Source organism: Salmo salar, chromosome 16 (genome assembly GCF_965601325.2).
Source record: "Salmo salar chromosome 16, fSalSal1, whole genome shotgun sequence".
Lineage (NCBI taxonomy): Eukaryota > Metazoa > Chordata > Actinopteri > Salmoniformes > Salmonidae > Salmo > Salmo salar.
Genome location: NC_138306.1, coordinates 74,310,001 through 74,336,970, shown reverse-complemented (window position 1 = coordinate 74,336,970; position 26,970 = coordinate 74,310,001). Strand labels below are relative to the sequence as shown.

General features: G+C 47.2%; 1 protein-coding gene across 4 annotated transcripts in view; it reads left to right on the top strand.

Annotated features, from left to right (window-relative positions):
- The first annotated feature begins 213 nt into the window (after positions 1 to 213).
- fndc3ba (fibronectin type III domain containing 3Ba) overlaps positions 214 to 26,970 on the top strand; it is a 117,254-nt gene continuing 90,497 nt past the window's right edge. Inside the window, exon 1 of one of the 4 annotated variants that reach the window (XM_045697721.2) lies at positions 214 to 390. The gene's annotated coding sequence lies outside the window, so the exon portion shown is untranslated. Of the gene's footprint in view, positions 391 to 473; positions 794 to 26,970 lie in introns of those variants that run through there. The other 3 variants (XM_045697723.2, XM_045697725.1, XM_045697724.2) reach the window with 3 other exon arrangements.

Sequence of the window (26,970 nt, the reverse complement as noted above, 5' to 3'; positions counted from 1 at the left end):
AAAAATGATTGAAATTAAAAGGTTATTTCAGATTGAGCCGATATATGCTGCGTTTTTACCATGAATGCAATATCGGACGGCCTGAGATTTAAATTTCAATCGCGCTAAACAGTGGATCTGCAGCACAACGGGTTGAATATAGGCCCTACTCTCAGATACACACAGCACCATACTGCAGTAGAAGTGGGTATGCGTGGTATAGAAGGTATTACGGTAGAAATGGGCGGGTTTAGCCTCCATGTGCTGCCGCAGGGTTTGATTGACAGCTCGGATTGTCCCAGAGAGCGCGCTGCGCGGGCAGAGTCTAGGCAGGGGGATCCAACAACCAGCCCTGGAGAAAAAATAACACAGCAGCGAACGTCTGTTTCAACATTATTTTATTGCAGTAAGGTGAGTTCTATTCTACACTTTTATGTTGTTCTGTTACATGTTAAAACTACTTATTAGAATAGTACATCGTATTAAAGTGGGAGTTAAGAAGTTTTTGGGGATTGTGTGAGTGCTTGGTTATGGAGCGGTGACGCCGGCAGACGGTCTCGGTGAGCTGGCGAGAGGAGAGGAAAAGGGAAAACTGGCTGGGGGGGGAATCGAAACTTTTAGGGATTTTTTTTACTTCGTGTCCGAAACTGCGTGGAAAGTTTTTAAAAAACGTGGCCATTAAAAGTGTTGGTTTTTATATCGCAGTTATATGGGAATGTGATATCGTTTGGATGATTTTGTTTGCGTTGTGGGCCATTTCTCCTGTTTTGCGAAATAATGTTTTTTCGTCTTCGCAGAGACTGACGTTGAAGAAGTGAGTGCGCAACTGGCTAAAACTCTCTTTCTCTCTCCGTTTCTCTTTCTTTCTCCTCTGTTCTTTACATAACAATCGACAGGCCCAGCTGTCTCTGTTTAAAAACACTGTTTTACATGATCAAAGCGAAGTATGTCTGTTTTACTTCAAGAAAAACAATACTTGGATTGCAAGATGCTGATGTGACGATTTGGCAGGGGTTATGAAATAGTGTGGAGGGACACAATGTAGCTCTTTATTGCATGAATGGTATTACCGATGATGAATTGTTATTGTATACGATCACAACGCACTTTTCCTAGACTGTGTGTAGTTTGTAGCGTATTGAAGAGAGGCTACTGTGTCCGAAGAGGAGAGAGGTCTCTCAACTCCAGCATAGCCTGGCATTCCAGTAAGCCTGCCTGTCTGCTCTCTCTCTCTCTCTCTCTCTCTCTCTCTCTGTCTGTCTCTCCCTCTCTCTCTGCAGACGTGGAAGTCCAATGCAGTTATTTCATGTGCTTAATGATTTTGTTTCCAAACGACAGGCATATTGTTGTCAGACTTTTTGAAATCGATGCTTCACTTTATTATTTAGAAAACGTTTTTTCATTTTTCGCCGATGAGTTGATACCCTTAGTTGAAAGGAAACTTCGTTTTAAGTAGTCTACAAGCTAACTTCATTTTAGGCTATTATGGGATATGCTTGTCATTATCCCTAGGGTGTTGTGTCACCGTTATATAGCCGGTATAACGTTATGTCGTTCTGATAATACTGACATTTCGTTGAGTTGCGAACGCTGGATCTAGAGGGTAAATTGGAGAAAAATAACATAAGTAACAAACACGCGCACACACACGCACAGAAAATATGAGAAATCCGATCCCAAATAGATGACGTCAGATGACATTCCTTCGCTGTAAGGCTGATGTGGCCTTCTGTGTGCTGTGTGTGTCTTTATCCTGGAATAGGGATATCTCAGACACTCTCGGGAAAAATCCGTGTCTGTGATTTGCATTGGAATCTGACTTCCACAGTTATAGATTAAGTTCTGAAGAGTTTTAGATATTTGGAAGAACTCCTGTGTTTGTGGCCCATAATATCCTAATATGTAGCCTGCCTTTGTCAGCTATATAATTATAATGATTTAATAATAAAATTTTTGTGTTGAGGTATTGGCATATGGTTGTCAGGTGTTGTACCAACTGTTCTATCGGTGTGTGTGTGTGTGTGTGTGTGTGTGTGTGTGTGTGTGTGTGTGTGTGTGTGTGTGTGTGTGTGCAGATTTCAGCAGCAGTCTCTCCTCCCATGAGGTGTTGTTTATCAGGAACATCATTACAATAACAACAGTAACATTATAGGAATCCACCCTAGAATAACATCAGTAACAATAACATAACTGTAACTTTGCTATTGCCATCATAACTAGAAGGTGACCGTCTGGGTAGGGGTTTTTGTTCCTAAACTGGCTACAGGTGTGTGTGTGTGTGTGTGTGTGTGGGGGGGGGGGGGGGGGGGGGGGGGGGGGACTACAGTCTTTAGGCCACCATAGGACCGTATGGGCGGTCTGGTCTGGTCAGCTGGCAGCAGCTTCCTGCTTCCTGTGGCTGAGACTTCTCATTGGTCACGCTGGGAGAAGCATTCTTTTCCACTGAGGTCATGTGGTTAGCATCTGGAATGGACAGGAGAGAGATGTCCTCAAAAAGGGCTGGAACCTAGAGATGCAACATATGGGTACTTCCTGAAACAGACTGAACAGGATCCAAGTCTGACTTGGATGTATTTATTCAGTGGAATAATGACACACACACACACACACACCCACACCACACACACACACACACACACACACACACACACACACACACACACACACACAGGATAACTACCAGGGGGTAACCAGCTGATGAAGTATGACTTTCATTTATTTAAGTTACATAAATATACCTTGGTTAAAGTGGCATTTTAAAGGTTTACTTAGCTAAGGTAGGGCTGGGCGATATGGCCAAAATATCATGTCATGGTATTTTTCACATTTTTAACAGGCTTTTGATGGTATTTTATGTTTTTGATGAATAAAAGTGCTAAATTTGCTTTATGAGTAGTGCATGACCCTAGGGTGGCACCACATATATTCTGAATGATTTCAATGGGTCTTTCTCCATTCTGATTGGTTTATACTGTTCAATTCAACTTCAACCTAAAATCATTTCCTGCATTTGCATCAATTTCTGGATTCATTTGAGATAATTTCCACACTGCCACAATATGGGCAAAAATACAAGGCCCTATTTTTAACCAAATTTTGCAATTGCGATTTAGATCAACACATTTGGGTAAACTTTTGGAATCATGGAAATAGAATGCTTACTATAATTCAATAGTTAGAATATAAATAATAGTGGGCACTTTGAATGTAGTGTTGTTTGACATGACAACAAATGAAAATGCCATGGACAAGCTATTGTGACAGGGTAGGAACCAAAGTAATGTTCAGTGTTCCCAAGGGGACGCTATAATCTTTGGCTACATTACATCTTTATTCATATAGCCAACATATTAATGCTTCCTTTATTCCTCATTGATTTAGAAGATACTGTTACACAAACAACATGCTAATTTAAGCCTACACCAGTACTGATATCAGGCTGTATTAGCTAGCTGCATTTGCTCTGACTCAGTACTTTTATTAGCTAGCCAGCTAACTAGCGATTAGCATTAGTGGCTAACACGTTTTAGCTTAACTTGCTAAGAAAATACAGACTAGCACAAGAAATGTTGTTTTTGTTCCAAATAATCCATATTTATGTCCAAATACCTCAGTTTTGTTCGTGCGTTCAGAGCACTATCCAAAGGGTAATGCGCGAGCGCGGAACGAGAGACGAAAAGTAAAAATGTTCCATTACCGTACTTAGAAGCATGTCAAACGCTGTTTAAAATCAATCTTTATGGCATTTTTTACGTAAAATTGCGATAATATTCCTACTGCATATTCATTCAAGAAGAAAAAGAAGGAGGGGTGCGCTCGCGGGACCGAGCATATCCAATCCCTTTGTTGCCAGGCAGACCACTCAGTAACTGAGCTCCTATACTCTGCCCAGTGACAGGAAAAATGCTCAAACCACTTTCTGAAGGCTTTAGACAGCCAATGGAAGCCTTAGGAAGTGCAACGTCACCCCACAGACACTGGAGCTTCGATAGAGAATCAAAAGAAGAACTACAATTCTCAGACTTTTCACTTCCTGCTTGGATTTTTATCAGGTTTTTGCCTGCCATATGAGTTCTGTTATACTCACAGACACCATTCAAACAGTTTTAGAAACGTCAGAGTGTTTCCAATCAAAATCTACTAATAATATGCATGTTCTAGTTTCTGGGCCAGAGTAGTAAACTGTTTAAATTGGGTACGTTTTTCATCCGGCCGTGAAAATACTGCCCCCTAGCCCAGACAGGTTTTAACAAACCAAACATTAAAATACCGTTATGGAAGGTAAAGTAAAAACCCAAACCGGTCCGTGCATAAATACCGGTATATAGTAAAATACGGTATACCGCCCAGCAGTTTGTGTGTGTGTGTGTGTGTTAGGTTCAGTGTGTGTGTTGAAGGATAATTGTCTTGACATTCTCAGAACCCCAGACCAAGCTGATAGCCAGTGATGTCCCAGCCTTGTGTGTGTGTATTAGCGAAAAGTTTACCGCCACTGCCTGCCACTGTGCTGAGTGGTTCTCCTCCCTATTTTGTCCTCCTTGACCGAGCATTCACAGAAAGGTTCCATCTGAATCACAGACAGAGGCCTTCTCTCCCCCCCACACACACACACACACACACACTCTCTCTGAAGGCTGGATCGTTGTTCAAGGATCCCAGCGCCTTATGTTTACTTGGCACAGACCTGTAATATTTACCCTCCTCTTTCTCTTTCTCCTTTTCTTTCAATTTCTCCCTCTCTCTTTTCACCTCCCCACCTCTCTCCTCCTCCCCTTCCCCAACTCTCTCCTCCTCCCTCTTTTCCCCTCTATTTCCCCTCCCATCTCTCCTTTTCTCCTCTTGGTGATTTCCTGCATTGTTGACAATTGATTTAGACAGAGATAAAAGAAGTCTTTCAACCCCCGTTTCAAACCCTCCCTCTCCCCCTCTCCTTTCCTCCCTCTTTCTCTTGTCCCCTGTGTCCTCCTTGGGGATGCAGGGCTCTGTGTCTCTCTCAGACCATGAAGAGAACTCTACCGTATCCTATGGCTGGCACTGTAGACGTTGGGACTAGCTAGCAGTGTTAGCTTCTCCTAGCATTGCAGCTAACATCCTCCTGCATTATTGTAGTGATTTTCATTGCTGACAGTGTTAGCTTTCCCTAGCGTAGCTATGTTATTAATATGTCACTCATGGCTATTAACATTAGCTTCTCCTAGCCTAGCCACTAACGGCGGAAGGTAAACGTGTGTTTGTCTCGTTGGTCTTAGTGAGTGAGCATGCCTACATTAGTACACACACACACACACACACACACACACACACACACACACACACACACACACACACACACACACACACACACACACACACACATCTGTGACATAACTCACATTTTCGTGCCTGCATTAGCATGCTAGGCGTGTTAGCATGGCTATGGAAAGTTCCATCTGCTCTTAATGGCTGTTTTATGCAGATGTGTGTTTCACGGATGTGTATGTGTGTTTGTGTGTGTCAGTATACTGTTAAATCTTCTTCAAAAGGAAATATAAATTGTTGCTAAATTGCTGCAATAACTCAATACATCGTTATAATGATAGGCTAGAAACATTAGCATCAACCAGGCCATGCCACACCCCCTCCTCCCCTACTTACATACCTCTGTCATTTCTACCTCTCCTCTCTCTTCCCCCTTTCCCCGTTTCTTTTTCTTTGCCCCTCCTTGCCCCCAAGCAGGACCCCCCACAAATCATCACACACACACACACACACACACACACACACACACACACACACACACACACACACACACACACACACACACACACACACACACACACACACACACACACACACACACACACACACACACACACACCTCCCCCAGCCTGGGGTCACAAGGTCAAATTCCTCCTCCTCAATCAGGCCTCAGGATTTGTATGTGTAGCCTATACATAGGTGTGTGCGTGCCAGTTCCATTCCCACTTCACTGCAATGTCCTCTCCACTCTTTGGGACTAATTCCATATTATTCTAACGGATTAACTCTCGGCCCTTCCTTTGTCTCACATACATGCACGCTCACACACCCACACTAAGAGAGACCAGGCATTCTGAGGATATATTCCAACACACAGTGGAATGTGCATACTTTTCCATTGTGATCTCTCTCTCTCTCTCCCTCTCTCCCCCCTCCCTCTCTCTCTCAGATTCAGTCTTTTACGATGACTAAATGTCACACTGTGCGATGTTGCCAAATGAAAATGTTGATATCATCCTGATTAGATTGTACAATTTGCTTCAGTTCTGTTGTCACACTCTGTCGTTGGCTTGCGAGGCTACATCAGCCGACGCAGACTACGTCAACTGCAGCGGTGTATTTGATCCGCACATGTTCGGAATAAACTTAAAGTATACATCTAGAAATAATTTTCACATATAGACTTTATTTTATTTTTTTATGTCCGAACTTCCCTGAAATAACATGGCTGCTGTGGTACAATGTTTATTTTGTCTATTTATCAAAATCCCATCAGGTCGCCTGATTTCAGATGACATGTAGTCTCAACAAGATTATTAAGGAAATCGTTCTTCTTGAGAAGCATGTTAACGTTTCAATCAAACTATTATATTAATCTGACTATTCATAATAATCATATTATTGTGTGCATACTTAGTGCTGGCCGTGTTCCTATTGGTCCGTCACCGGGATCGGCTCGTAACACCAGCCCACACTACACGATAAAGGCTCAACGTTTCTGACGGAGCCTACGACCGCACGCAGCGTTGCTTAATCGGCAGATGTAAACCCTGTCACACTGAACGAGCCAAGACGTCCGACCGTCGTTGTGGGCTAATTCGTTTCCTAAGAATTAGCCCACAACGTCCACATTTTGCTGGGACGGCAAAACTGTGGCAGAAGACGGCTAAAATCATATAGTTTGTGCGGGCCTTAAAGAGGAAGTTCACCCAGAAAGACTTCTGGGACCTTTATAATGCTTGCCTGACCATTTGTCACCACCCCAGACAATTTCTAGGTCCATTGCTTGAGTATTTGGATGTAGTTTATAAGCTAATTCTACCCCTCCGGGATCGTCTGATTCACATCATGGAGGAGGTCAAAGCATCAGACCGACGATGCAGAAGAACAGGACCTGTGTGTGTGTGTAAACATCAATCCTGGGGTTCTGGAGACGTTTTTCAGAATGCCCTGGATCAACTGGAAGCACTTGCCACACCTGACAGCCCAAATGGGAAGCTCTCTGAAAGTGTAAGTGTTTTGGAAATTGGGATATATTTTATTATTCCTCTCTAAGATGCAAGTAAATAGCTAGCTAATGATACCCAACTGTATTTTCTAGTTACCTGCCTACACTCTATAATGTAACTGTACCTGGCTACTGTAGTCTCCCCTTGAAGTTAGATCTACTAGGTAAACAGTGTCTAGAATGAGTGGATCCGCCACATAAGTAGAATGTTTGGGATGCGTACTTCACAATATGGTCTAAATAATCAATATTGTATATTACCAAACATTGTAAGAAGTATAAAGTCAATAGTGTTAGTGAACAAAATGCAGTGGTGTAAAGTACTTAAGTAAAAATACTTTAAAGTACTATTTAAGTAGTTTTTTAGAGTATCTGTACTTTACTATTTATATTTTGGACAACTTTTACTTTTACTTCACTACATTCCTAAATAAAATTATGTACTTTTTACTCCATACATTTTCCCTGACACCCAAAAGTACAAGTTACATTTTAAATGCTTAGCAGGACAGGAAAATGGTCCAGTTCACGCACTAATCAAGAGAACATCCCTGGTCATCCCTACTGCCTCTGATCTGGCAGACTCACTAAACACACATGCTTTGTCTGTAAATGATGTCTGAGAGGTGTGCACGAAAATGGTGCCATCTGGGTTGCTTAATATTAGGAATTTGAAATTATTTCTATTTTTACTTTTGATACCTAAATATATTTGAGCAATTACATTTACTTTTGATACTTAAAAGTAAATAAAACCAAATACTTTTACTCAAGTAGTATTTTACTGGGTGACTTTCACTTTTACTTGAGTCATTTTCTATTAAGATGTCTTTACTGTTACTCAAGTATGACAATTTTTCCACCACAGTTTTTTCTTTGCTGCAATTGCCAGTCTAGCTTTTACACCACTAATATATTGATTAGCCTGTAAACCCACATACTAAAGAGGAAGACAAACAGCCTCACCATTTCAACAATGACTTGGCCATACAGTCTTCAAGTCTATAAGGCAAGAGAGCTGTCAATCATTTTGTGCCATCATCAATATGGCTTTGAAATGAACAGGCCTAATGATCCCTGAGCCCATTGTTATATTTGATGTTGTATAGGCCTAGACCTATTTGTTCTTTTGATTGTTGTATGTAACATTGTGATTTTGTTCTTTTCTCTGTAGTTTTGACAATACAGACTGGTTTCCTACGGATCACTTTGGAGTGGATGCTGAGGGGAGAACGTCTCGGTCGAGGCCGGGACTCCCAGCCTGTGTGGTCGCGGCAATTCGATCTAAATACCCTGACCCCAATGCTGACCCCAAGCTATGTTGGATTCCAGGAAGTAGAGGAGGCTCACGACATAGTATACAAATACATGTTTTAAAGAAATAACATTGTATTCCAAGTTTTTTAAATAAAGACTTTAAACACGTAATAAACTATAAAGACGTTGTAAAACATATAATTAAGTAATAAGGAACGTGGGGGTGTGGTATATGGCCAATATACTACGGCTAAGGGCTGTTCTTATGCGAGATGCAACGCGGAGTGCTTGGATACAGCCCTTAGCAGTGGTATATTGGCAATATACCACAAACCCCTGAGGTGCTTTATTGCTATTATAAACTGGTTATCAACGTAATTAGAGCAGTAAAAATACATGTTTTGTCATACCGTGATATACGTTCTGATATACCACGGCTTTCAGCCAATCAGCATTCAGTGCTCGAACCACCCAGTTTATAAAACACAACAATTACTGTCACTCAGCATTAGTTATGCTCTGTTCGTAAGCAAGCAACCATGGACAGTGGTGTAGAGACAGTAACAGGTGGGAGAAGTCCTGTTTCCATCTCCACAATCAACTCATGCAGGCTGTTCTAGATCAACACATACCAATATTGTTACAGCCACTTGTGTGCAGCAGTAAGGATAAAAAAAATCCTGAGAAATATTGACTGGCCTGGCCTCCCAAAGCCTGGACCCTGGGACAACTGTACCTGATGACTGACTGCCGACAACATGTCTTGGGTGTGGAAGCCTTCTACAAACGAGGACAACAGACCATGGTCATTATAAAACGTATGGAAAGCAATATTCTTTCTACTGTTCATATTCTTCAAATCATTCTATCCAACTCAGCTTGTCTCTGCCACATCCCCAAATGCCACCCCAACCCCTCTCCCCAGTCCCTCTCTCACCAGACTCTAGTGCATCTTGCTGGATGTCCGGCTGCTCCACAAAGTACTCTGCTTGGCTGCAGAAGCCCTGGCGGTAGCTTCTAGGGAAATGGTTTTGCTTCAGAGCTTCATTTGTGGGGGGCACATGGGCATTCAGATTGAACCCGAGGCAAACAAATACAAACAGATAGATGCTTTTATCTAGAGGTGTCTGGTACCCTGTCAGATACCTGTGTGTGTGTGTGTGTGTGTGTGTGTGGTGTGTGTGTGTGTGTGTGTGTGTGTGTGTGTGTGTGTGTGTGTGTGTGTGTGTGTGTGTGTGTGTGTGTGTGTGTGTGTGTGTGTGTGTGTGTGGAGAGAGACGGTTTTGTTCCAGTGAAGCATTGTCAGTTATAAGTCCTCCATTAACAAAACCTACCACTTGCATGGACTCGAATGGTGCTATGTAGACATCGACGAGGCTGTGGGGTCTGGAGACAGGCGGGAATGCAGAGGGAAAGGAGGACGGGGTGGGTGGCTGCTCAGACGACGGGGACATCCAATCCTAGTTTAGGGAAGGGGTGGAGAGACGGTTATGTGGTTTTCACAGACACACTTCAGGACAGGCAGGTAGCATGAGTGTTAGCCACCTCTCACACTGCCTGACGTCAGCCAAGCACAGAGAAGCTCCAGTACCCACCCACACACATTCAGAAGGCTGGAGCAGAGGGCACCTGGGGGAGACAGCGTTTACCTGGATATTGTCTGAGCCGTCTGTCTGTGGCCAGGGCTCTGCTGTGTGGGAGGGCTGGTGGTGTGGAGGAGTGGATGGAATACCATCAAATGGCAATTACAGTCTACTGTCTACCTAGTGTGGAGTAACGGTACAGTCTACTGTCTACCTAGTGTGTGGAGTAACATTACAGTCTACTGTCTACCTAGTGTGGAGTAACAGTACAGTCTACTGTCTACCTAGTGTGGAGTAACATTACAGTCTACTGTCTACCTAGTGTGGAGTAACAGTACAGTCTACTGTCTACCTAGTGTGTGGAGTAACGGTACAGTCTACTGTCTACCTAGTGTGTGGAGTAACATTACAGTCTACTGTCTACCTAGTGTGGAGTAACGGTACGGTCTACTGTCTACCTAGTGTGGAGTAACGGTACAGTCTACTGTCTACCTAGTGTGGAGTAACGGTACGGTCTACTGTCTACCTAGTGTGGAGTAACGGTACTGTCTACCTAGTGTGTGGAGTAACATTACAGTCTACTGTCTACCTAGTGTGGAGTAACATTGCAGTCTACTGTCTACCTAGTGTGGAGTAACATTACAGTCTACTGTCTACCTAGTGTGTGGAGTAACAGTACAGTCTACTGTCTACCTAGTGTGGAGTAACATTACAGTCTACTGTCTACCTAGTGTGGAGTAACGGTACGGTCTACTGTCTACCTAGTGTGGAGTAACAGTACAGTCTACTGTCTACCTAGTGTGGAGTAACATTACAGTCTACTGTCTACCTAGTGTGGAGTAACAGTACAGTCTACTGTCTACCTAGTGTGTGGAGTAACATTACAGTCTACTGTCTACCTAGTGTGGAGTAACGGTACAGTCTACTGTCTACCTAGTGTGGAGTAACATTGCAGTCTACTGTCTACCTAGTGTGTGAAGTAACGGTACAGTCTACTGTCTACCTAGTGTGGAGTAACATTGCAGTCTACTGTCTACCTAGTGTGTGAAGTAACGGTACAGTCTACTGTCTACCTAGTGTGTGGAGTAACATTACAGTCTACTGTCTACCTAGTGTGTGGAGTAACATTACAGTCTACTGTCTACCTAGTGTGTGGAGTAACATTACAGTCTACTGTCTACCTAGTGTGTGGAGTAACGGTACAGTCTACTGTCTACCTAGTGTGTGGAGTAATGGTACAGTCTACTGTCTACCTAGTGTGTGAAGTAACGGTACGGTCTACTGTCTACCTAGTGTGGAGTAACATTACAGTCTACTGTCTACCTAGTGTGTGGAGTAACATTACAGTCTACTGTCTACCTAGTGTGTGGAGTAACGGTACGGTCTACTGTCTACCTAGTGTGGAGTAACATTACAGTCTACTGTCTACCTAGTGTGTGGAGTAACATTACAGTCTACTGTCTACCTAGTGTGGAGTAACATTGCAGTCTACTGTCTACCTAGTGTGTGGAGTAACATTACAGTCTACTGTCTACCTAGTGTGTGGAGTAACATTACAGTCTACTGTCTACCTAGTGTGGAGTAACGGTACAGTCTACTGTCTACCTAGTGTGTGGAGTAATGGTACAGTCTACTGTCTACCTAGTGTGGAGTAACATTACAGTCTACTGTCTACCTAGTGTGGAGTAACATTACAGTCTACTGTCTACCGAGTGTGTGGAGTAACATTACAGTCTACTGTCTACCTAGTGTGGAGTAACAGTACGGTCTGCTGTCTACCTAGTGTGGAGTAACATTACAGTCTACTGTCTACCTAGTGTGTGGAGTAACATTACAGTCTACTGTCTACCTAGTGTGGAGTAACGGTACGGTCTACTGTCTACCTAGTGTGGAGTAACATTACAGTCTACTGTCTACCTAGTGTGTGGAGTAACGGTACGGTCTACTGTCTACCTAGTGTGGAGTAACGGTACTGTCTACTGTCTACCTAGTGTGTGGAGTAACATTACAGTCTACTGTCTACCTAGTGTGGAGTAACATTGCAGTCTACTGTCTACCTAGTGTGGAGTAACATTACAGTCTACTGTCTACCTAGTGTGGAGTAACGGTACAGTCTACTGTCTACCTAGTGTGGAGTAACGGTACAGTCTACTGTCTACCTAGTGTGTGGAGTAACAGTACAGTCTACTGTCTACCTAGTGTGGAGTAACATTACAGTCTACTGTCTACCTAGTGTGGAGTAACAGTACAGTCTACTGTCTACCTAGTGTGTGGAGTAACATTACAGTCTACTGTCTACCTAGTGTGGAGTAACGGTACAGTCTACTGTCTACCTAGTGTGTGGAGTAATGGTACAGACTACTGTCTACCTAGTGTGGAGTAACATTGCAGTCTACTGTCTACCTAGTGTGGAGTAACATTGCAGTCTACTGTCTACCTAGTGTGTGGAGTAACGGTACAGTCTACTGTCTACCTAGTGTGGAGTAACATTGCAGTCTACTGTCTACCTAGTGTGTGAAGTAACGGTACAGTCTACTGTCTACCTAGTGTGGAGTAACATTGCAGTCTACTGTCTACCTAGTGTGTGAAGTAACGGTACAGTCTACTGTCTACCTAGTGTGTGGAGTAACATTACAGTCTACTGTCTACCTAGTGTGTGGAGTAACGGTACGGTCTACTGTCTACCTAGTGTGGAGTAACATTACAGTCTACTGTCTACCTAGTGTGTGGAGTAACATTACAGTCTACTGTCTACCTAGTGTGGAGTAACGGTACAGTCTACTGTCTACCTAGTGTGTGGAGTAACGGTACGGTCTACTGTCTACCTAGTGTGGAGTAACGGTACAGTCTACTGTCTACCTAGTGTGTGGAGTAACGGTACGGTCTACTGTCTACCTAGTGTGGAGTAACATTACAGTCTACTGTCTACCTAGTGTGTGGAGTAACATTACAGTCTACTGTCTACCTAGTGTGGAGTAACATTACAGTCTACTGTCTACCTAGTGTGGAGTAACATTACAGTCTACTGTCTACCTAGTGTGTGGAGTAACATTACAGTCTACTGTCTACCTAGTGTGGAGTAACATTACAGTCTACTGTCTACCTAGTGTGGAGTAACAGTACAGTCTACTGTCTACCTAGAGTGTGGAGTAACATTACAGTCTACTGTCTACCTAGTGTGGAGTAACATTGCAGTCTACTGTCTACCTAGTGTGTGGAGTAACATTACAGTCTACTGTCTACCTAGTGTGTGGAGTAACATTACAGTCTACTGTCTACCTAGTGTGGAGTAACGGTACAGTCTACTGTCTACCTAGTGTGTGGAGTAATGGTACAGTCTACTGTCTACCTAGTGTGGAGTAACATTACAGTCTACTGTCTACCTAGTGTGGAGTAACATTACAGTCTACTGTCTACCTAGTGTGTGGAGTAACATTACAGTCTACTGTCTACCTAGTGTGTGGAGTAACATTACAGTCTACTGTCTACCTAGTGTGGAGTAACAGTACAGTCTACTGTCTACCTAGTGTGTGGAGTAACATTACAGTCTACTGTCTACCTAGTGTGTGGAGTAACATTACAGTCTACTGTCTACCTAGTGTGGAGTAACAGTACAGTCTACTGTCTACCTAGTGTGTGGAGTAACATTACAGTCTACTGTCTACCTAGTGTGTGGAGTAACATTACAGTCTACTGTCTACCTAGTGTGGAGTAACAGTACAGTCTACTGTCTACCTAGTGTGGAGTAACGCAATTGTAATCAGTATTGTTTAAGTAACAATGGAAAAGGGAATTGTAATCAGTATTGTTTAAGTAACAATGGAAAAGGGAATTGTTATCAGTATTGTTTAAGTAACAATGGAAAAGGGAATTGTTATCAGTATTGTTTAAGTAACAATGGAAAAGGGAATTGTTATCAGTATTGTTTAAGTAACAATGGAAAAGGGAATTGTTATCAGTATTGTTTAAGTAACGTAATGGAAAAGGGAATTGCATCACAAAGCCAAATAAAAACCAAACAGTCAGTAGGACAGGGTAACATTACCGTTAGAATACCAAACAAAATACTTGCGAATGGCAAACAAATAGGGTCCTAAATGACTTGTAGTGACTAATGTTAGCAACAGGTGTTAGCCACCTAACTAGCTAGCTAGCATCCTAACTTACCTCGAATGGCTGGAGCTTTGTCCCCCATGGAAAGACAGTGGGAACAGAACACAGTTTCAAACAGTCCCTATTGTAGTCAGTGGCCACAAAATGATCACTGCACACTGATAACCGCAAATGACTTCAGGTGCTGTATCAACACTACTCAGAATGTTGGATGGCCTGTAGCCATGCCTGACGCAAATCTCTATTGCTTTCACGGGCAGGAAAGAAGTGAAAATGTGCTGTTTGTCTGATCTGACAAGGGGTATTATTGCACCTCATTTTGGCCAGACAGGTTTCCCGTTCGACTGTGCCAATACTACCACCACAGATAAAACAATGGGTTAGAAACATCTCTGCTACTACTACTAGCTAACATCTCTTTGTTTACTTACTGTTGTCCTGACTTCCTTTCTCGAAGACCAATAGTGAGACGCTCCTTCGTCCTGCCTCCTGTAATTATCCATCTTAGAACCAGGAAGGAGAGCATCAACCGGATGACAGACGGTATAGAAAACCTTACGCCAGCACCAAGTAGGTCGTTGCTGTGTTTGACCTGTTACATCAAAATACATTTATTTGGCAAGTCATCAATCACTGCTTATATAACGAGAAATACCCATTGTTTTTTTAATGCATTTTAGGTGATTTCGGGAAATGTAGCATTGCAGAAATCTAAATACGCAAACATTGGACCTAAAAACAGCCTGGATTGATGAAAATTGGCCAGGCAAGTGTTGTAAAGGGCCCAGAGGTGTTTTGGGGTGAACTTCCCCTTTCACCCTCAGGGTTTAGAGTGGAGAGAGAAGCTGTGGTGGGGTACAGTGTATGTCTAAGCCAGGATAGGGGCTGGGTATGTGTGTGTTGGGGGGTGGGGGCTGGGGTTTGTTGTCTGTATTTGAGGGCTTGAGCTGCCATTGCATAGGTCAATGTGTCTATGTCTGTGTCTGCATGTCTGTGTCTGCATGTCTGTGTCTGTCTGTCTGTGTCTGCATGTCTGTGTCTGCCTGTCTGTGTCTGCATGTCTGTGTCTGCCTGTCTGTGTCTGCATGTCTGTGTCTGCATGTCTGTGTCTGCATGCCTGTGTCTGCCTGTCTGTGTCTGCCTGTCTGTGTCTGCATGTCTGTGTCTGCCTGTCTGTGTCTGCCTGTCTGTGTCTGCCTGTCTGTGTCTGCCTGTCTGTGTCTGCCTGTCTGTGTCTGCCTGTCTGCCTGTCTGTGTCTGCCAGTCTGTGTCTGCATGTCTGTGTCTGCATGTCTGTGTGTGTGTGTTTTGCTTCTGACGAGGAGGAAGTAGCAGTGTTTGCTTAAACTAAGCACGCTCAACCATGTGGGATGATTTAGCGGGAACAACTCCACCCCAAACCCCTCCCCCCTGCTCTCTCCCTCTCCTTCTCTCCCTCTCTCTTTCCATTTTTCTCTCTCTTCTTTTCTCTCTCTGTCCCTTCCTCTTTCACTCCCTGATGATAAGAAAGGGCGAGGAAAGGAAAAGGGAGAGAGGAAGAGAGGACAGAAAAGAGAGAATAATGTTTTGGAAGTGAGTGGGGAAGAGGGAGGGTAAGGAGGAGGGAGGGAGGGATGGAAGGAGGATGGGAGATAGACATCATGCTAACCTTGACCTCTAACCCCAAGCCTTAGCCCCTGACTCTAACTGTTTGTCAGACCCCTTATGATCATTGACCCCACATCATTACAAATAACAGTCAATAAATCATGTCGAGGTTCCGTCTGCTGAGTTGTGGTGTTGTGGTGCTGTGGTGTTGTGGTGTGTTGTGGTGCTGTGTTGTGGTGTTGTGGTGCTGTGCTGTGGTGCTGTGTTGTGTTGTGTTGTGGTGTTGTGGTGCTGTGTTGTGGTGTTGTGTTGTGGTGTTGTGATGTTGTGTTGTGGTGTTGTGATGCTGTGTTGTGGTGTTGTGGTGTGGTGTTGTGGTGTTGTGTTGTGGTGTTGTGTTGTGGTGTTGTGATGCTGTGTTATGGTGTTGTGGTGTGGTGTTGTGGTGTTGTGGTGCTGTGTTGTGGTGTGGTGTTGTGTTGTGGTGTTGTGATGCTGTGTTGTGGTGTTGTGGTGTGGTGTTGTGGTGTTGTGTTGTGGTGTTGTGGGGTTGTGTTGTGGTGTTGTGATGCTGTGTTATGGTGTTGTGGTGTGGTGTTGTGGTGCTGTGTTGTGGTGTTGTGGTGCTGTGTTGTGGTGTGGTGTTGTGATGCTGTGTTATGGTGTTGTGGTGTGGTGTTGTGGTGCTGTGTTGTGGTGTTGTGGTGTGGTTGCGGTGTGGTGTTGTTGTGGTGTTGGGGTGTGGTGCTGTGTTGTGGTGCTGTGTTGTGGTGTTGTGGTGCTGTGTTGTGGTGTTGTGGTGCTGTGTTGGGGTGTGGTGCTGTGTTGTGGTGTGGTGTGTTGTGGTGTTGTGGTGCTGTGTTGTGGTGTTGTGGTGCTGTATTGTGGTGTGGTGTGGTGGTGTGGTGCGGTGCTGTGGTGTTGTGGTGTGTTGTGATGCTGTGTTGTGGTGTTGTGGTGCTGTGGTGCGGTGGTGTTGTGGCGTGGTGCTGTGTTGTGCTGGTGTGGTGCTGTGTTGTGGTTTTGTGGTGGTGTGGTGCTGTGTTGTGGTGTGGTGCTATGTTGTGATGTAGTGGTGTGATGCTGTGTTGTGGTGTTGTGGTGCTGTGTTGTGGTGGTGTGGTGCGGTGGTGTTGTGGTGTGGTTCTGTGTTGTGGTGGGGCTGTGTTGTGGTGGTGTGGTGCTGTGTTGTGGTGTTGTGGTGCGGTGTTGTGGTGTTGTGGTGCGGTGCTGTGTTGTTGTGGTGCTGTGGTGTGGTGCTGTGTTGTGGTGTTGTGTTGTGGTGCTGTGTTGTGGTGTTGTGGTGCGGTGCTGTGTTGTTGTGGTGCTGTGGTGTGGTGCTGTGTTGTGTTGTGGTGCTGTGTTGTGGTGTTGTGGTGCGGTGCTGTGTTGTTGTGGTGCTGTGGTGTGGTGCTGTGGTGTTGTGGTGCGGTGTTGTGGTGCTGTGTTGTGGTGTTGTGGTGCTGTGTTGTGGTGCTGTGTTGTGGTGTTGTGGTGCTGTGTTGTGGTGTTGTGGTGCTGTGTTGTGGTGTTGTGGTGCTGTGTTGTGTTGTGTATGTGTATGTGCACTTGGACTAGGTGCATTTCTATATGATGGAGTGTGCATGAGCCTGTGGCCTGTGTGTGTTTTATATTCACCCCTGGTCTCAGTAAGGGTAGGTCTGTCTGAGCTCCTGAGATCCAGGGTGTATGGGGGGCTCACATAGAGCTCTCCCCAGGATCAGTGCCTCAATTTGGGCTACATATGGCTCTGGCTGAGCGTCTGGCTCTGGAGCTGTGGGATTGGGAGAGGAATGAAGAGCTAGAGGAGGAGGAAGATAAGATGAGGACGGGGATGAAAAGGAAAAGGCCTGGGTGTGTGGCTGCAAACATCAACAGAAGGCATTTTGGGAAGGAGAGATCTGATTGGTCGAACCCGTATACATTAAAACCAGTAGATAGTTATAGCTCTGATGTCATCCACGTATTCCTGTGGAAAACTCCCGATGGCGAATGAAGCCAGAACTATTTGAATTTGAAGTGTGCCATTATTGATGAATGGGGCTGAATGGCACCAAAAAAAAGTGGTTGTAACTAGCAAAGGATCATGGTCGATGTAGTCGTTTTCATCCTACCTGAGAGAGTCATCCCAGTGCTGCTGGGTGCACGTGCAAAGAGCGTGCATGAGGGCGTGAGCCGTGATTGGTCGGTGTCAGCACGTGGTCCTGTGTGAGGACAGATGTAGCAGTCAGCATGGATCACTACTTAATTCAATATCTCCATTTGTAGTGAACTTTAAAATAATTCACAGTGGGGATTGAACTTGGTCATAATAAACACATTTTAGAGGCCAAAGCAGACCTCAGGGGAAAAAAATAGTTTGGTCGTCCTGGCGATCGTAATTTACATAGGCTTTCTAGGGCAGACCGGCGCTTTTGGCACTGCTAGGTTGCTACGTGGTAGCTGACCAGAAGAGCTCATGACTTCCCGCTCCAGACCGGACACTGGGGGCCTGGTCATACCTAGTTAGTTGATACGACAATGTAGATTGTGGTTCTTTTATGTATGTTGTGTGTGTTTGCACACTGTAGTCTCCTGCAATGTTTTGATGCAGGAACGGAGTGGCGCTGTAGCTTCTCTGTCTCTCTCTTTCTCTCCCTGGGCTGGCCTTAGCGTTAGCGTTAGCAGCTACGTGGCAGTAGCTGTGTGTGGCTGGGCAGGGGGCCAGGAGGCCAGGAGGCAGTAAACCCACAGCCCCACACACACACACACACACACACACACACACACACACACACACACACACACACACACACACACACACACACACACACACACACACACACACACACACACACACACACACCCACACCCAGCCAGCCAGCCAGCCAGCCAGCTGCAAGAGGAGCAGGAGGAGGAGGAGGAGGAGGAGGAGGTGGGAGGGAGTGCTCACTGGAAGACACGCATCTGCTCAGCCTATGGACTAATAATATAATGCTAACACTGCTACTTGTTTATGCTAGTGTGTGTGTGTGTAATGAAAATGGTTAGACTTGGGCTTTGTGGGATAATACAGTCTTGTGGCACACATGGTTTCAAACCCAGTAGGTCACTCTCCTCCCTTCTCCTCTCATCGTCTCTCCCGTGTGTGTGTGTGTGTGTGTGTGTGTGTGTGTGTGTGTGTGTGTGTGTGTGTGTGTGTGTGTGTGTGTGTGTGTGTGTGTGTGTGTGTGTGTGTGTGTGTGTGTGTGTGTGAGTGAGGGAGTTGTCCTTGTCTGGCGGTGTGAGTGTTATCTTAGTCCAGGCGGTGTGTGTGTGTTATATAACTCCGTCTGGCCATGGGAATACACTGCTGTTTCACTTCTCTTCCTCCTCGTTCTAACTCTGTCACAGCCTATCAGAGAGCAGAGGCCTATTTCAGCCAATCAAACGTCTAGTGTCAGAGTTGTCTCTTGCTTCTTTTCTCTGTGTTTGTTTCAGAGAGTCAAAGTAGAGAGAGGAGAGGAGAGAGAGAAGGAGAGAGGAGAGGAGAGAGAGAACCCAGAGAGATTAACAAGAGAGAGAGGGAGAGACATGTCAGAGAGACAGTGAGAGGAGAGAAAGAAAGAATAGATAATGAAAGAGAAGGAAAAAGGAGAGATGGAAAGAGGAGTGAAGGAAATAGGAGAGAGGGAAAGAGGAGTGAAGGAAATAGGAGAGATGGAAAGAGGAGTGAAGGAAATAGGAGAGAGGGAAAGAGGAGTGAAGGAAATAGGAGAGATGGAAAGAGGAGTGAAGGAAATAGGAGAGATGGAAAGAGGAGTGAAGGAAAAATGTGAGATGGAAAGAGGAGTGAAGGAAAAATGTGAGATGGAAAGAGGAGTGAAGGAAATAGGAGAGATGGAAAGAGGAGTGAAGGAAATAGGAGAGATGATAGAAAGAAAAGGAGAGAGAGAGAGAGAGAAGTGCTGATCCTGTCGTTTCCTGGGCCAAGTACTGACACGTCTGAAGTCAGCGCTTTCTGAACCACACACACATACACGCACACCTCGTCTACTGAATCATCTACAGAATGACTGGTATTCACAGGGAGTAGGAGAAAGACAGGAGAGAGAGAGCCTGGTTCCTCTCTAGGTTTCTTCCTAGGTTCCTGCCTTCTATGGAGATTTACCTGGATTTTGTCACCCTAGTAACATGTGACAGTCTGTCTGGTCTAGGGCTGGGTGGAATACCATATTTTACTGTATACTGGTATTGATGTACAGACCGGTTTGGGTTTTTACTTTACCCTCTGCAACGGTATTTCAATGTTTGGTTTGTTACATGTCGTACACCACTGTGCCTTGTGTAACATCTGTTTTTATAGTTAACTCTGCTACTTGAGTCGTTTCTCTCCCTAGGCATGGGCGGTATACCGTATATACAGTATAATGTATACCGGGGTATTTGGAAATAGCCACGGGATGGTTTTTCAATACTGTTGAAAGTTTGACTTTTTTTTTTTTATACATTTGAATATTCGTAGCTACTTTTTAAGTAAATACCTGCAGTCAACTTGTGCAATACGTTAGGAGATAAAGGACATGGAGTTCTTCATTTCACCTGTCACATCATTTTTCATTATGTAGCTTACAGGTAGTCCCCAGTCACGTGGAGTTTGTTTACAAGCACACCACCATCAGAGACCAGAGCCTTGTTGTGCAGGGAGCGCCAGGTGATCTAGTGACTGTATGGAATTCACAACTAAATGTTTGCCAGCTAGATATCTTCTAACTGTTAAGTTAACTGTCTAAATGTGCCAAATGCTCTGCAGATGTGCGTTTGGTTTGCTAATTTAGTATCTAGCTAGGTGGTTAGCTTCTACTAAAATCAAGCTTTGGAAGGTAACAGCAGAGAATCCCCTGCTGGGTCAAGAGTCTAGCTGTCTAATATTTGTTGTCTGGGTACAGCAAACTGTGAGTAGCATTTTTTTTAATACTAGAAAAACTTTATGAGCTGGGATGTCTGTACTGAAAATAGTTTAGGACATAGACTGTATAAAAGGTTTGCAATGCTTGTTAGCATTGATTACAAAGGCTCAGTGGGGTTTGAAAATATCTCCCCTTGTGTTCAGTGACGGTATTACTGAATATCCCGGAATGGCACAAGGTCTGTATGACAATCTGGATACCTCCCAAGCCTATCCCTCCCTCCCTCCCTCCCTCACCAAGCCCCATCCCCTGTCACTCAAGGAGCACAGTTGTTGTTGCTCGACCACGCGGTGTTGCTAGTTTAGTGACTGTCGCTATATTTAGAGAGTTTACGGACCCCTCCAGTGATTTTTATTGGTAAAAGAGACAAATTCAGCTACTTTTCAGGCTGCCTTTGGGAGTTTTGCCACGGTTTTGATTACATTTAGTGACTTAGCCCACTAAGTTCTGTAGCAACCTAGAGTGGGAAAAGCTGTCCGAGCAACAGAAGTCACAGGAAGGCAGAGAAGCACACGGGGAGGGGCTGAAAACGCTATGTCGGGAACCGCAGCTGTGCCACAGCAAGGCAAATTGGTGCTGTGACGTCGTCACGGCAACGGCAAATACTTCATCTAGCGACAAATCAAGGAGCCAATAGCGATTCTCACTGAGAGATAGTTGGCACCACTGTGACCGCGAGACTACTGGTCGTTCGCTCTTCAGTCTGCATGGTCAATGTAGCAACAAGATGTTGATGACAACAATGCTGCTTCCCACTTTGCCTCCTAATTTCTGGCCCATATCATGCAGCCCTACATGGCAGTGTGGAAATGACAACAAATGATTTCTGGAAATCAGAAATTGCTGAAAATGTTGAAAAGTGTTTTGGTTGAAGTTTGATTAGACGAGCAGAATGGAGAAAGACGCATGGAAATCACTGAGAATGTATGTGTTACTTATTATTCAAAATCAATACCGTCAAATACCGTCATACCGTAAACAATTAGGAACATATTATGCTATGTAGTACTGTCTGTTTCTACAACTTCCTACAGTTGTAATGTGTGTGTGTGCCTGTCCTTCTATTTCCTTCCTCAGGTGTTAAATCAAGGCTCTCTCAAAAAGCCTACCCCAAGGCCTCAGCTCTCACAGTGTACATAGAGACCTGTTTAAACGTGTGGGGAGGCATTCCACCCCACCCGTGCTGAGTTCCTCTCTGTGGATGACATATCATTACAGCAATTACAGGGCAGAATAACTACAACTACGAGCACGCATGCACGCATGCACGCACGCACGCACGCACGCACACACACACACACACACACACACACACACACACACACACACACACACACACACACACACAGCCTCTCTCTCTTTCTTGTAGGTATAGAGACTCTGTTTGGAGCGAGTCTGTACACACACACACACTGCACATGTGGCAGAAAGCTGGCAGGCCAGGGAATCCTGGGAGAGTCCCGTCGCCTATACAGAGCCTCTCTGTCTCTGAGTGTGTGTTCTCCTCAAAGTTAACATTCTTACCCCGTTCTCTCTCCCCTCCCCCTCCTCATATCTCCTCTACCCACTCTCTCACAAAGGTACTCCTGTGTGTGTGTGTGTGTGTGTGTGTGTGTGTGTGTGTGTGTGTGTGTGTGTGTGTGTGTGTGTGTGTGTGTGTGTGTGTGTGTGTGTGTGTGTGTGTGTGTGTGTGTACTCCTGGTCTGAATACCTTTTGTAGGGCCAGAACAGTTGAACGGGACAGTTTCCCACCATGTGTAGAGTAGTAGTAACCATTACACTGCACAATACACTCTTTCAAGCTGTTTCCCTAAAACCTGCATGATAACTATCCTCTAGAGGAGGAAAGGAAAGGCTGCAAGACGTTTGATGTAAAAAGGGCTTTATAAATACATTTGATAGATTGATTCATTGTGCGTTTCTCTCGCTATTGATCTGTAGTTGGCTGAAGTGTTGTTGTCATTGATAATGTCTGGAGCCTGGAGTTTTCCCTGGGCAGGTCACATGGTATGAGGGATGAGAGGAACATTTCAGTTGCTAGTGTTATGCTCTAGGAAAAACTCCAGGCCCTAGTGATGTCATCTCAGCCCGTCTGCTAGCATTTGGCTCCTCTCTCTACTGTAAACACACACACGCACACACACACACGCACACACACACACACACACACGCACACACACACACGCACACGCACGCCGGAGGAAACAGCTAGCAGTATGCATACCTGCATGTAGAGCTCATGTCTCCCTTTTTTCAATCCTTCATTCCTTCTTTGACCTCGCGTAGCACTGCAGTTGTTCCTTTCCCCTTCTCTCTCTCTCTCTCTCTCTCTCTCTCTCTCTCTCTCTCGCTCTCTCTCGCTTGCTCGCTCGCTCTCTCTCGCTCTCTCTCGCTCTCTCTCTCGCTCTCTCTCGCGCGCTCTCTCTCGCGCGCTCTCTCTCGCGCTCTCTCGCTCTCGCTCGCTCTCTCGCTCTCGCTCGCTCTCTCTCGCTCTCTCTCGCTCTCTCTCTCGCGCTCTCTCTCGCGCTCTCTCTCTCGCTCTCTCGCTCTCTCTCTCGCTCGCTCGCTCTCTCTCTCGCTCTCTCGCTCGCTCTCTCTCGCTCTCTCTCGCTCTCTCTCTCGCTCTCTCTCGCTCTCTCTCTCGCTATCTCTCGCTCGCTATCTCTCTCTCTCGCTATCTCTCTCTCGCTATCTCTCTCTCGCTCTCTCGCTGTCTCTCGCTTTCTCAATTCAATTCAAGGGGAAACATATGGCATAGGAAACAAGTGAAATAGATAATAAACAAAAGTTAATTAAACAATACAAATTAAACAGTCAACATTACACAAAAGTTCCCAACTCTCTCCCACTCTGTCATGTGGGGGAGACTTGATGTGGACAGACAGTCTGTTAGGTGGATGAGAAGCCTCGGGTCAGGAGTGACAAGCTGTGTGTGTGTGTGTGTGTGTGTGTGTGTGTGTGTGTGTGTGTGTGATGACTGTGGCATGCTGAGGTCAGGTTCTGAATGACTATGTTCTCTTTATCCGTGGGGAAGTGTGTGGGTGTATGACACCTTAGTGTCTTGTGTGTAATGTTATATTAGAGAGGCGCTCTTACACAGGACTCTCTGTCTAACAGCAGACACACGCATGCACACACACACTCCAGACAACTGGATGATTGTGTTCCTGTGGAATTTTTCAATCAGACTTTTTATCCTCTCTGGAAATCAATACCGTCCCTTATACAGTACACTAGGAAAGGAATGATGTGTGTGTGGGTTTCCGTGTGTGTGGGTTTCCATGTGTGTGTGTGGGTTTCCGTGTGTGTGGGTTTCCGTGTGTGTGGGTTTCCGTGTGTGTGTGGGTTTCCGTGTGTGTGGGTTTCCGTGTGTGTGGGTTTCCGTGTGTGTGGGTTTCCGTGTGTGTGTGTTTCCGTGTGTGTGTGTGTGTGTGTGTGAAACGCTGCGTCAGTATAGGGTCATCAGTTCTGTCTAATTCACCCACATTACTTTTGCAGACAGTGCACCATCTCTCCCTCAATCTCTCCTCCTCTCACTCCCATTGTTTCGCTCTGTTCCTCTTTCTCTCCTGTGGTGTGTGTGTGTGTGTGTGTGTGTGTGTGGTGTGTGTGTGTTAAGACAGGGCGATATATCCAATTCATTTGAATGTATGTTTTTGCGTATATTCCAAATAGTTTCTATGTCCACGTCTCCTTCGCTCCTTCTGTGCTGTGTGTGGCTTCCCATTTACACCAGAGATCTGTATATAATGACCAGATGCTCATGTCTCCGCCCTGACAATGGGAGTCGTTGTTCCAAAGTCATGAAGGCAGGCGATAAGCTTAGGACAGAGTTTGGCGAGAGTGAAACGTCTCACTTCGCCTCTTCCTCTCTGTTTACACACACCAAGCCCCTCCCCCTGCCACTCACAACAACAAAGATGATAGATGACTTTTTCCCTCTCTGACAAGTGGTTTCAACTCGCTCATATGTCTTATGGTTGTGGAAAGCCCCCGACGTGCTGCACCAGCAGCAGCGGAACGACACCGGCCTCGGGGACGACCACGGGGACGTGGTGCAGCGGAACGACACCGGCCTCGGGGACGACCACGGGGACATGGTGCAGCGGAACGACACCGGCCTCGGGGACGACCACGGGGACGTGGTGCAGCGGAACGACACCGGCCGCGCGGACGACCACGGGGACGTGGTGCAGCGGAACGACACCGGCCTCGGGGACGACCACGGGGACGTGGTGCAGCGGAACGACACCGGCCTCGGGGACGACCACGGGGACGTGGTGCAGCGGAACGACACCGGCCTCGGGGACGACCACGGGGACGTGGTGCAGCGGAACGACACCGGCCTCGGGGACGACCACGGGGACGTGGTGCAGCGGAACGACACCGGCCTCGGGGACGACCACGGGGACGTGGTGCAGCGGAACGACACCGGCCTCGGGGACGACCACGGGGACGTGGTGCAGCGGAACGACACCGGCCTCGGGGACGACCACGGGGACGTGGTGCAGCGGAACGACACCGGCCTCGGGGACGACCACGGGGACGTGGTGCAGCGGAACGACACCGGCCTCGGGGACGACAACGGGGACGTGGTGCAGCGGAACGACACCGGCCTCGGGGACGACCACGGGGACGTGGTGCAGCGGAACGACACCGGCCTCGGGGACGACCACGGGGACGTGGTGCAGCGGAACGACACCGGCCTCGGGGACGACCACGGGGACGTGGTGCAGCGGAACGACACCGGCCTCGGGGACGACCACGGGGACATGGTGCAGCGGAACGACACCGGCCTCGGGGACGACCACGGGGACGTGGTGCAGCGGAACGACACCGGCCTCGGGGACGACCACGGGGACGTGGTGCAGCGGAACGACACCGGCCTCGGGGACGACCACGGGGACGTGGTGCAGCGGAACGACACCGGGCCTCGGGGACGACCACGGGGACGTGGTGCAGCGGAACGACACCGGCCTCGGGGACGACCACGGGGACATGGTGCAGCGGAACGACACCGGCCTCGGGGACGACCACGGGGACGTGGTGCAGCGGAACGACACCGGCCGCGCGGACGACCACGGGGACGTGGTGCAGCGGAACGACACCGGCCTCGGGGACGACCACGGGGACGTGGTGCAGCGGAACGACACCGGCCTCGGGGACGACCACGGGGACATGGTGCAGCAGAACGACACCGGCCTCGGGGACGACCACGGGGACGTGGTGCAGCGGAACGACACCGGCCTCGGGGACGACCACGGGGACGTGGTGCAGCGGAACGACACCGGCCTCGGGGACGACCACGGGGACGTGGTGCAGCGGAACGACACCGGCCTCGGGGACGACCACGGGGACGTGGTGCAGCGGAACGACACCGGCCTCGGGGACGACCACGGGGACGTGGTGCAGCGGAACGACACCGGCCTCGGGGACGACCACGGGGACGTGGTGCAGCGGAACGACACCGGCCTCGGGGACGACAACGGGGACGTGGTGCAGCGGAACGACACCGGCCTCGGGGACGACCACGGGGACGTGGTGCAGCGGAACGACACCGGCCTCGGGGACGACCACGGGGACGTGGTGCAGCGGAACGACACCGGCCTCGGGGACGACCACGGGGACGTGGTGCAGCGGAACGACACCGGCCTCGGGGACGACCACGGGGACATGGTGCAGCGGAACGACACCGGCCTCGGGGACGACCACGGGGACGTGGTGCAGCGGAACGACACCGGCCTCGGGGACGACCACAGGGACGTGGTGCAGCGGAACGACACCGGCCTCGGGGACGACCACGGGGACGTGGTGCAGCGGAACGACACCGGCCTCGGGGACGACCACGGGGACGTGGTGCAGCGGAACGACACCGGCCTCGGGGACGACCACGGGGACGTGGTGCAGCGGAACGACACCGGCCTCGGGGACGACCACGGGGACATGGTGCAGCGGAACGACACCGGCCTCGGGGACGACCACGGGGACGTGGTGCAGCGGAACGACACCGGCCTCGGGGACGACCACAGGGACGTGGTGCGGGTCGGTCAGGGCCAGTTGCAGCTGCTGTAGTTGCGGCAGCGTCGGACAGGCAGTTCCTGCTGTCTCCATTTAGACTCGGTTATTCTGTCATGTATAAAGATCGGAGACAGGTGCAGGAATATGTAATAGGGGTTTTATTACTCCACCCAAAATACAATATGCCATGAAAAGGCACGGGGATGAAGCCCAAAACAAACACATATACAAAAACACAGGGATGTAACCCAAACAAAAG